This window comes from Stenella coeruleoalba, assembly GCF_951394435.1.
Source record: "Stenella coeruleoalba genome assembly, chromosome: 9".
Taxonomy (NCBI): Eukaryota; Metazoa; Chordata; class Mammalia; order Artiodactyla; family Delphinidae; genus Stenella; species Stenella coeruleoalba.
Window position 1 is genome coordinate 83,625,957 of NC_137155.1, and position 12,511 is coordinate 83,638,467.

General features: G+C 39.7%; 1 pseudogene across 1 annotated transcript; it reads left to right on the forward strand.

The window, feature by feature from the left end:
- Nucleotides 1-9,451: 9,451 nt before the first annotated feature.
- On the forward strand, nucleotides 9,452-10,199 carry LOC307191534 (small ribosomal subunit protein uS12-like; annotated as a pseudogene). Its single transcript has one exon. The product of its transcript is annotated as a small ribosomal subunit protein uS12-like (transcript).
- Nucleotides 10,200-12,511: the final 2,312 nt, after the last annotated feature.

The window sequence follows — 12,511 nt, forward strand, 5'->3', positions numbered from 1 at the left end:
TGCTTAATGGTGTCCTACGTTTCTTTGAGATTCTGTTCACTTTTCATTTTTCCCTCTGGTCTTCAGATTACATAATCTCTATAAATTTATTTTTTAAATTGTCGACTCTATCTTTTGCCTGCTCAAATGTAATATTGAACCCTCTAGTGAATTTTTCATTTCTGTTATACTTTTTGACTCCAGAATTTCCATTTGGTTCTTTTTTGTAGTTTCTATCTCTTTATTATATTGATATTTTCTATTTTATGATACACTGTCATCATTCCTTCCTTTACTTCTTTTTTTTAACACCTTTATTGGAGCATAATTGCTTTCTTCCTTTACTTCTTTAAGAACTGTTTCCGTTACCTCTTTAAGCATAGTTCTAAGGATTGCTGTGAAATCTTTACCTGTTAAATTCAACAGTTGGGCCCTTTCATAGGCAGTCTGTTGCCTGCTTCTTTCCTGTGTATGGTCTTTCCTGTCTCTCTGCATGTCTTATAATTATGTGTTGAAAGCTGTACATTTTGGAATATCTTGTAGCAACTCTGGCTACTGACTTCCTCCCATGCTGGGGCTTTTTGTCCGCTCATTTGTTTAATGACTGGCTGCAATATTTTAGGGAAGTCTATTATTCCCACAGTGTGAAGCCTCTGATGTTTTTTCTCAGTGGGTGCAGCCTTGGGCATGTGCGTGGTCATCCTGGTCTGACCATGGCTTTTGCAGGACTCCCTTGGACTGTCTCTATTTCACCAGCTGTTAGGCTCACTCACTGTCAGCTGATTGGTCTATTGCTTTCAATGCCCTGGGGTATACATTACTCCTCAGTCTGACCTGATTACATCAGGCCAGTTTGCAGGGGTTGTTTTTGAGGCAGGTCTTTGAGGTTTGTTCTGACTTCAGAAGTGTTTTTTGTAGCTGTCTCTTTCCCTGATTTTTTTATGGTTAGGCTAGCTGGCCCACGATTTAGTATGTTGCTCTAATGAAGCTACCAGCCTCCTCTTAGTTGCTCACCCGCAAAATCTCCATTGTTTTTGAGAGTGTCCTTAGGCTTGAATGTTCTCGCACTATTTCAAATAAAGTCAGTTCTTTTGGGGAGAGCTTGGATGCTCTCTAATCCTGTAGACTGTCTTTCCCTCTTGGCAAAATCTCTGGAACTGGCTTCTTTTGGAGAGACACCCTGCTTTAGGTGCAGGGAGCTGGGTAGGTGGCTTGCCTCTCGGCATGGAGAGTCTGCCCTGTGAGCAAGCTGGAGCAAGGGCACTTGGGACTCTGATATTCTTCACTGGCTGTGCTTGTGGTAGAGCCTCTATACTATGAGCCTGGGCTGGGTGGAGGAAGGGTGCCCTGACCTCTCAGCCATACTCCCCAGGAACTTAGCCTCTGCAACTCTGTAACTCTCACTTTTATCCACCAGCTCTCATCCACCATGGTTGATGAAAGGCACTGGGGCATTAATTCTCTTCTCCATTCTTCTAGGCTAGCTCATGTGCTGAGCAGGTATATTAGTCAACTCAATAACAAAATATCATAGACTAGGTGGCTTAAACAATAGAAAAGTATTTTCTCAAGTTCTAGAGGCTGGAAGTCTGAGAATAGAGTGCCAGCATGGTCAGGTTCTGGTGGAGACTGTCTTGCTGACTTGCGGGGAGCCAACTTCTCACTGCGTCATCTCACAGTAGAGAGAGAGAGAGAGAGAAAGGGAGGGAGGGCACAAGCTCTCCGGTTTCTCTCTTATAAAGTCGCTAATCCCATCATGCAGACCCCACCTTCATGACCTCATCCAAACCTAATTACCTCCGGAGGCCCCACCTCCAAATACCATGAAACTGAGGGTTAGGGCTTCAGCCTATGGATTTGGTGGAATATACAAGCATTCAGTCCATATCAGCAGATTTCAGTGCCTTTCAGAAGGCTCTGAGGCAGAAAAGCAGAAACGCCTGGCATGCCCTTGAGGTGGGACCCTGTTAACATGATATATGTATTCTATATATTGATTATGCTGGTTAGATTTTCTATAATCTTATTTTTTGTCCATTTGACCTGCGTCCTGTGTTGGACCAAAAGTGCTATCTCCTAGTTTTGCTGCGGTTTTATGTATGTATATCCTTAACTTTCTGATTTATACAGATAGTTTCTGTGCTATTTGTGTTACATATATTCACAACTGAGGTATTATCATTGTGAATTAAGCTCTTGGCATTATCAAGTATTCTGCTGTCTCATTTAATGCTTTTTGTCCAGATTCAACATCTTCTGATATCATGATCACAGTCTCCGCTTTCTTATTGTCTTATTTGCCTGCTATACCTTTACACATCTCCCTCGTTCTAGCCATTTTGAATCACTTTGATTTAGTTGTATCTCCTGAGCACAGAGTAGGGTTGTGCTTTGTGAATCAATCTGAAAATCTTTTTAATAGGTAAGTTTCCATTTACACGCATTGAAATGAGTGACAGATTTGATTTAATATCTATTTTAATGTTATATTTACTGTGCATTTTGTTTTATTTAATATGTTCCTTTCTCTGTGTAGTATGTTTCCTTTTCTCTTTAAAATTTTTTTGATGCTCAGAAAAATTTGAAAATTTGTTCTTGCAGTTACCTTCCAATGTTCACGTGTCACTCTGCCTGAGTGTGTTTGTGTCCAAGTTTCGCCCTTTTGTAAGGATACCAGTCCTATCAAATTGGGGCCCACCCTTCTCCAGTATGACTTCATTTTAACTAAATGTACCTGCAATGACCCTATTTCCAAGTAAGGTCGCATTCCGAAACACTGTGGATTAGGACTTCAACATTTGAATTTTGGGGAAACACAACTGAATATTAACAACTCCCATCTTAATATCTGCTGTGGTGCCTCAAACTCTGTCCTTTGATTCTTCAAGCTATTAAGATTGTGAGATTCCATCTAAGTTTTGTTTGTTTTTTGGCCACATGGCATGGCATGTGGGATCTTAGTTCCCTGACCAGGGACTGAGCCCGCGGCCCCTGCAGTGGAAGCGTGGAGTCTCAACCGCTGACTCTTAACTGCTGGACCTCCATCTAAGTTTTAGTAGCTCCCTTGGAGGAGGACTATGGGCTTCCCTTAGTCTAAAAGCCATCAAAAGAGAAAACTTACCCAGTCTGGTCTCTTTTCCCAAGTGTCAACCCCCCCTCTTGTTTCTTCTTCCTTTTGGTTGTTCTCTAGTGCCTTCAAGTGGTTGTTTTTATATTTTGATAGGAATTTCATAGCTCTTATTTGTAGGAGGATTGGCCCAAACAAACTCTTCCACCATTATTGCAAGACTCTCATTTTATGTTATCTTGGGTTTTGTTTTGTTTTGTTTTGTTTTTTGGGGGGGAGGGATTGAGTTTTTGAATTTGCAACTAGGTGTTTTTCGTATCCGCAAATGTTTAATTCAGTTTGGTTATTGTGCATGTTTCCTTCTGCTTCATTTTGGGGAGGGATTTTTTATTGGCTGAAATGTTATGATTTTTATTCTATGTTACCTTTATATGTTGGCTTTGTTTCTATGTTATCTTCCATTTGCCATTCATTTGGAAATGTTCTGTTTTTTTCTTGGACTAGCAATAACAGGCAAGGATAAGGATTTGACAGCTTACTGTATTTCACAGTTCACATGTGCCCTCTTCTGTTTATTTAGTAAATTGTAGTTCCTTTAATAATTACACTTTTTGGAGGGTAGGTTGGTGTCTTTCATTTTGTTCTACCAGTTATTACTAGTTATTTTAAAAATTATGCTTAACTTCCTGAGCTTCTAACAAGGTTTTTATTTCTTGGTGTCTAGGATAGTTGCAAGGTGTGTTCACCTAGAGAAAATTCAGTGAGCTGTATACTTATGATATGTACATATTTATATATGCATATTACACTTCAATAAAAAGCTAAAATATACTTAAGTCTATAATTCTCTAAAGACTAATGTCAATAATGAAATGGTAGTATGTTTGAGAAAATTATCTTCTATCTTCCACTTTTGTTATAACCTACCTACTATTTTTGTCCAGTTGTTTTGTCCGTATATGCCTAAAAGGTATATTTTATGAATACACTTAATGACATCTTAAAGTTACTTGTTTTTAGATCATTTGATGCTCACTGCCAGTTTTTTTCAAACTATGTCTTTAGCATTCATGAATTCTCTGTCTTGATTCATCTTGCAGCTGAAGTACAAAATCAAATAGTTTTTAGTGGAAAATAGCACTCCTTCATAGTTTCACCATTAAAACTAGCACAGTCTTGCATATTTAAGATTGTCTTTCTGTTGCTTCAAAGAAAAAGAAAATTTGGCACATCATAAACATTTCCCCTTGGGCTTCCCTGGTGGCGCAGTGGTTAAGAATCCACCTGCCAATGCGGGGGACAGGGGTTCGAGCCCTGGTCTGGGAAGATCCCACATGCCGCGGAGCAACTAAGCCCGTGAGCCACAACTACTGAGCCCGCGTGCCACAACTACTGAAACTCGTGTGCCTAGAGCCCGTGCTCCACAACTACAGAGCCCGCATGCCACAACTACTGAAACCCACAGGCCTAGAGCCCGTGCTCCACAACATGAGAAGCCACGGCAATGAGAAGCCTGTGCACCACAACAAAGAGTAGCCCCTGCTCACCGCAACTAGAGAAAGCCCGCGCAGAGCAACGAAAACCCAAAACGCAGCCAAAAATAAATAAATAAATAACATTTCCCCTCAAAACTTGTTAGACAATGTTTTATTTTCTGACATCACATATTGGTCATAATACGAAGTCAGCCCAATTTTTAAATTAAATGAAAGATTCTTTAAATTCTACAGTGCTTTACAATTTTGAGAGGTTTCACACACGATTTCATATAATCCCAGAATAACCCCTTCCCCCCTCACTCCTAAAGTGCCCCTCCCCCTTTCCCCTCTCACCACTGGTAGCCCCTGGTTTGTTCTCTATATCTGTGAGTCAAAGCCAGCACATCTTCTGAAATTCCATTGTCTAATTTTTTGTTGCTGGTATATAGAAAGACAATTGATTTTTTAATATCCATCTTGTATCTAGTGACCTTGTTAATGCATTTATTAATTATGATAACTGATTCTTTTCTGTATATATGATTGTGTCATCTCTGAATTAAACATTCTATCTGCTGTTTTCTACTAGGATTCTTTTCCTCTGCTTTACTGTGAAATAGCAAATGCCCTCAAGGGAAAAGCCAGGGGAAATATGAAGTCCACCTCACTATGTTTCCTTTGTTTCACATATTGTAGCCCCTCAAGTCCTGCCTGAGTTACATATTCTCTAAATATTTTAAACAGTTTTTAAATGTACATTGTACATCTTTTATAGTTGTTTTCAGCAGGAGAATTCATCTGATATTAGCTATTCCATCATGGCTGGACCAGAAGTACAACCTGCCTTTTTGCTTTGTTTGTAATTTTATTTTCTACTTACATGCTTATAGAATTCATTCTTTACCCTTAAATCTTAAGATTAACCAAGAAATATATAGGGGTTGATTGATTTTCATTAATTTATTGTTTCATGGGAATCTTTTTGATGTGCAGTGGGGTCCTTATTCAGTTCCATCAAATATTATTCCACTTATTTTGCTCATAACTCAATGAAAAGAGCCACAATCAAGGAGCACTCCCTCCCTCGTAGTTTCATCATTAAAACCAACATCTACCTGCCTTTCCATCCTTGGATGGAGGATCTCTCTTCTAGTGAAAGGACAGCCCCTCCATTTTGCCCTGGATCAGAACCCTCTCTTCCCTGGTGTATTAACCTCTTCGTCTCCTGCATCACTAGCTTCTTCCTCACTCCTGAATCACCATCAGCAAACAAACACACTCTAGTATCCCCTATCCTAAAAAAAGAAAATCTGCCTTCACCACATACCTCCTCCAAGCCCAGTTTGGCTCCCCTTCAGAGGGAAACTTACCAAAATTCCCTTCATTCTCTTTCTCCATTTTCTTCCACTTTCTCCTCGACCCTCTCCATCTGCCTCCCCCGTTCCCCACCACCACACAGAACTCCGTCGAAACTTCCCTTGTCAAAGCTGCCAGTTAGCTCCATTTGTCAAATACTATCATTTAATATCTCACTCAGCCTCTCAACAGCATTCAAAACACGCTTTCTTCTTTCGGCTTCTATGACTGCATACTAACCTGGTTTTTCTCCTGTCTTCACTCTTTTATTCTATGTATATTCTCTCTCTGAATGATCTCATCTAGTCCTTTGAATTAAATATCATTTGTATGCTACTGACTCCCAAATATATACATCTTTGGCTCTGGGCATTCCCTTGAGGGATGGGGTTGTCTCTCTAGTGGTTTATTTAACATGTGCACATAGCTGTCTAAAGCTAATACAGAGAACAATAAGCTCCATTCCCTCTCTTCATACCTGTTAATCCTTCATTTGCTCCCATTATGGTAAATGGCCCTACCATATATTCAGTTGTTCAACCCAAAACAGTGATCATCTACAATCCCCCTCTTTCCTTCAACCCCTATTCCCCACTTTTCTGTAAGTCCTTTCAGATACACCTGCAAAATGCATTCAAAAAATTCCACTTCTATTTTGCCTGTAATCAGTGAAGTTTAAGTCACCATCATCTCACCATTACCAGTTCTCTAACTGGGCTCTGTGTTTCCACACTTGCCCCCAACAATACATCCTCCATGCAGCAGCAAGAATGATCCCTTTAAAATGTGATCCGCATCACATCATTCTCCTAAACCCACCAGTGGCTGCTTTGTACTAAAGTCCAAACTCTGCACCGTAGTCTACAATTTTTATATGATTTAGCCCTTACCCAACCACAAAGAGCCAGAGGATAATCCCATTGTGTACCCAGAAGGTGGCAGCTCTGATAGCTATCAACTCCTTATCATATCATGTTGTTTACACAATATTTTTCCAGTTATGAAATATGTCATAAAGAATGAACATTACATCAGGGGAGTGATGTCAGCATCATGGCAGCATAAAACATTCCTCTTTTTTGTCCCCTTTTTAAAACAACAGAATAGACATCCATCCACAAACCAAAGCACCTTTGTGGGAGCTGTGGGATCCAGGAGTCTCACCTACCTGTGCATCCAGTAATAGACAGACAGATTTCTGTATAGGCTGCAGAATCAGGGGAGCCAGTGAACCTGCCCAGAACCCCCTCTTGCTATGATTGGAAAAAAATATATACCGAAACTGGAGAGTACTGACCTGGTCAGATACTTATGCATGAGAGGGAATTCGCAGAAGTCCAGCCTTCCTGATTGGAGATTCCAGCACACCATTCTAGAAACAACAACAGCAAAACAAGTTTGGTCACAGAAGAGGGGGTGGTAAGAGGAACTTTCCCAGTGTCCCCTCCCCCAAGGAAACACTGCACCAGGCTGATGTATCCAGTGGCGGCACCCTCTCCCTCGTTAGGGGTAGGGGAGGATAGTTTGGGGTGAGTACCCAGCTACCTCAGTTGTGTGGGACAAACCTGTTTCTCTCCAATAGCACCCAGAGTACTGAGGTTGGTCTTTCATGACTGGAGATGGGGTAAGAGGCAGAGAAGTGATGCCTTTCCTGCTGATTGCACTCAGCAGGAAGTCCACCCACAAACCCCTGGGAGTGCCACACCTGAGGATCTCCCTACTAGATCCATGGGCCAGTGCTAAACCCACATCTCGCCCTAGTCTGTGGCACCTCCATGTGCACGCTTCCTACTGCAGTAGTGAAAGCAAGCTCCTGTGGCTAGGAAGCACACTCAGAAACAGGCCACATAATGTGGACAAGGGAGAAACCATAAACTGAAGCTATAGCACCACCTTCTGGAAAACAAAAGAGAGGTTTCCAGGAGCCTGCCTGGTGACTTGTAAGCATCAGAGAAGACCTAAAAGCTTAAGAATCCTGCCACACGAGGGAGCAAGAGAAGTGGAGTAAGAGTACCAATACAAAGACAGATAAAACCCCAGGTAATAACGACACCATTGAACAGGATACTCCATCAGAAACCAACTAACAAAGGTTTGAGGTGGCATCTCCTTAATTTCAAATGTGAGAGCAGTAATGCAAAACTACAAGGAACATTTAAGATCAAGGAAACATACCATTACAAAAAGAAAATAATGATTCTCCAGCAACAAAGCTCAAAGGTACAGAATTTTGTGATCTAGCCAAAAAAGAATTCAGAATAGCTGTCTTGAAGAAACTCAACAAAACTCAAAGACAGTTTGATGAAATCTCAAAAAAAAAAAAAAAAAAAGATCAAAATGAAAATTTCCCAAAAGAGATAGAAATGAACCAAACAGAGATTCTGGAGCTGAAGAACTCAATATATGAAATGAAAAATGCAGTCGAATCTGCAGTAGAGCAGAGCAAATGGAAGACAGAACAAGTGCGTTAGAGATTAGGAATTTGGAAATAACCCAATTAGAGGCAAATAAACAAAAGAAAACAAGTATCAAAAAGAGTGGAAAAAAGCCTACGTGGTCTATGGTATTCTATCAAAAGGACAAATATAATAACTGGGGTTCCAGAAAGAGAGAGAGGGAGATGGGAGCAGAAAATTTATTTAAAGAAATAATAGCTGTGAATTTCCTAAACCTGAGGAGAGAATTGGGCACCCAAATACATGCTAATAGATCATCCTATTGGTCATGATGTATAACACTTTTAATGTGTATCTGCTCTAGGTTTTTGTTTTGCAGTTACCATGAGGCTTACACAAGACATCTAACAGATAACACGGTACATTTTAATTTGATAGCAGCTTGACTTCAGTCATCTACAAAAGTTTTACCCTTTTACTTCTCCCTTTTTATATTTTTGATATTTCTCAGGATATAGAAAGAATTCTAAAAGCAGCTAGGGAAAAAAGGATTGTAACCTACAAAGGAACACCCATTAGGCTATCAGTGGGTTTTTCAGCAGAAACCCTACAGGCCAAGAGTGTGGAATGGCATATTCAAAGGGTTGAAAGAAAAAACTTGCTAGCCATGAATGGTCTATCTAGCAAAGTTATCCTTCAGATATGAGGAAGAAATAAAGCCTTTTCTAGACAAAAGCTGAGAGAGTTCATCACCACTAGACCTGCCTTGCAAGAAATGCTGAAAGGAGTTCTTTGAGCTGAAATGAAAAGAAGCTAATCAGTGACAAAAAAATACAAAAGTATATAACACACTGGTAAAGATAAATATACAATCAGAGCTAGAAACTAAATCTGTAATAGGACAGTTTGTTAACCACTTAATTTTAGCATAAAGGTGAAAGGAAAAGAGTATTAAAAGTAATAATAGCTACCATAACGTGTTAATGAATATGCAATATAAAAATGCAACATCGAAAATATAAAAACTGAGAAGTAAAAGGGTGAAACTTTCATAGATGACTGAAGTCAAGCTGCTATCAAATTAAAATGCACTGTGTTACCTCTGAGATGTCTTGTGTAAGTCTCATGGTAACCACAAAGCGAAAACCTAGAGCAGAAACACATTAAAAGGGTTATACTCTTTCGTTCAGGCCCGTGGCACCGGCAGGATGGGCAAGTGTCGCGGTCTTCGTACTGCGAGGAAGCTCTGTAGCCACCGACGAGACCAGAAGTGGCATGATAAACAGTACAAGAAAGCCCATGTGGGCACAGCCCTGAAGGCCAGCCCTTTTGCAGGCGCTTCTCATGCCAAGGGAACTGTGTTTGAAAAAGTAGGGTTGAAGCCAAACAGCCAAATTCTGCCATCAGGAAGGGTGTCAGGATTCAGCTCATCAAGAATGGCAAAAAAAAAATCACAGCCTTTGTACCCTATGATGGTTGTTTGAATTTTACTGAGCAAAATGATGAAGTTCTGGTTGCTGGATTTGGTCGCAAAGGTCATGCTGTTGGTGACATTCCTGGAGTCCGCTTTAAGGTTGTCGAAGTAGCCAATGTCTCTCTTTTGGCCTTATACAAAGGCAGGAAGGAAAGACCTAGATCATAAGTTTTGTTGATGAAAACATGATAGTAATAAATTTCCATATGCCAAAAAAAAAAAAAAAGCGTTATACATCATGACCAAGAGGGATTTATCTCTGGGATGCAAGGATGGTTCAACGTATGCAAATGTGATATATCATATTAAAAGAACGAAAGATAAAAATCATATGATAATCTCAATAGATGCAGGAAAGGCTTTTGACAAAATACATCCTTTCATCATTAGAACCCTCAACAAATTTGGTATAGAAAGACCATACCTCAGCATCATAAAGGCAAATATGATCAACCCACAGCTTACACTGTACTCATCAGTGAAAAGTTGAAAGCTTTTCCTCTAAGATCAGGAATAAGACAAGGATGCCCACTCTCACCACTCTTATTCAATATGGTACTGGAAGTCCTACTTAGGAGCAACTAGGCCAGACAAAGATATGAAAGTCATCCAAATCAGAAAGCAAAAAGTAAAACTGTCACTATTTGCAGATGGCATGATCCTATATATAGAAAACCCTAAAGACTCAACCAAAACACTGTTTGTTGGAACTAATCAACAAATTCAGTAAAGTCGCAGGATATAAAATCAGCATACAAAAATCAATTATTTGTATACACTAACAACAAAACATCTGAAAAAGAAGTAAACAATCATTTTGATTCAGTAGCATCAAAAACAATAAAATACTTGAAATAAATTAACCAAGGAGATGAAAGACCTATACAATGAAAACTATAAGACATTAATAAAAGAAACTGAAGAAGACACAAATGGAAAGATATCTCGTGTTCATGAATTGGAACAATTAATATTGTTAAAATGTTTATACTACCCAAAGCCATCTATAGATTCAATGCAATCCCTACCAAGATTCCAGTGGCATTTTTCACAGAAATAGGAAAAAATCCTAAAGTTTGTATGGAACCACAGAAGACCCTGAATAGTCAAAGCAACCTTGAGAAAGAAGAACAAAGTCGGAGGTATCACAATTCCTGAAACAGTATGGTACTGGCATAAAAATAAACACATAGACCAATGGAACAGAATAGAGCCCAAAGGAAACCTACGCATATATGGTCAATTAATTTATAACAAAGGAGCCAAGAATATACAATGGAGAAAGGACAGTCTCGTCAATAAACGGTGTTGGGAAAACTGGACAGCCACATGAAAAAATAAAATTGGACTATCTTACACTGTACACAAAAATTAACTCAAAATGAATTAAACACTTGAATGTAAGACCCAAAACCATAAAATTCCTAGGAGAAAACATAGGTGGTAACTCCTTGACATAGGTCATGGTGATAAATTTTTTAATCTGACACCAAAAGTAAAAGCAAGAAAAGCAAAAATAAACAAGTGGGACTAGATCAAACAAAAAAGCTGCACAGGGCTTCCCCGGTGGCGCAGTGGTTGAGAGTCCACCTGCCGATGCAGGGGACACGGGTTCGTGCCCCGGTCCGGGAAGATCCCACATGCCACGGAGCGGCTGGGCCCGTGAGCCATGGCCGCTGAGCCTGCGCGTCCGGAGCCTGTGCTCCACAACGGGAGAGGCCACAACAGTGAGAGGCCCGTGTACCGCAAAAAAAAAAAAAAAAAAAAAAAAAAAAGCTGCACAGTAAAGGAAACCACCAACAAAATAAAAAGGCAACCTATCGAATGGGAGAAAATATTTGCAAATCATACATCTGATAATGGGTTCATATACAAAATATGTAAAGAACTCATACAATTCAATAGCAGAAATATAAACAATTCAATTAAAAACAGGCAGAAGATCTGAATAGACATTTTCCCAAAGAAGACATACAGATGGCTAACAGGCACATGAAAAGATGCTCAACATCACTAATTATTAGAGAAATGCAAATCAAAACCACAGTGAGATATCACCTCACACCTGTTAGAATGGCTATCATCAAAAAGACTAGAAACAACAGCTGTTGGCGAGGATGTGGAGAAAAGGGAACCCTTGTGCACCATTGGTGGGAATGTAAACTGGTGTGGCCACTATGAAAAACAGTATGGAGGTGCCTAAGAAAACTAAGAATAGAACTACCATATGATCCAGCATTTCCACTTCTGGGATTTATCTGAAGGAAATGAAAACATTAATTCAAAAAGACCATGTTCATTACAGCATTATTTACAATAGCCAAGATATGGAAACAATCTAAGTGTCCATCAGTGGATAAATGGATAAAGAAATTGTGAGATATATACATATATTTTTGGGGGGATTGGCCAAAATGTTCATTTGGATTTCGAATGAACATTTTGGCCAACCCAATATATAAGATGTTATACAAACACACACACACACACGCACACACACACACACACACACACTGGAATATTACTCAGCTACGAAAAGAATGGAGTGTTGCCATTTGCAACAACATGGATGGACCTCAAGGGCATTGTGCTAAGTGAAACAAGTCAGAGAAAGACAAATACTGTATGATCTCTCTTATATGTGGAATCTAAAAAAGACAAACTTGTAAAAAATGGAGTAGAGTGGTGTTTACCAGAGGTGGGGGGTGGAGAAGTGGGGATATGTTGTTCAAGGGTATTAACTGGGAACTAGTAGATGAAT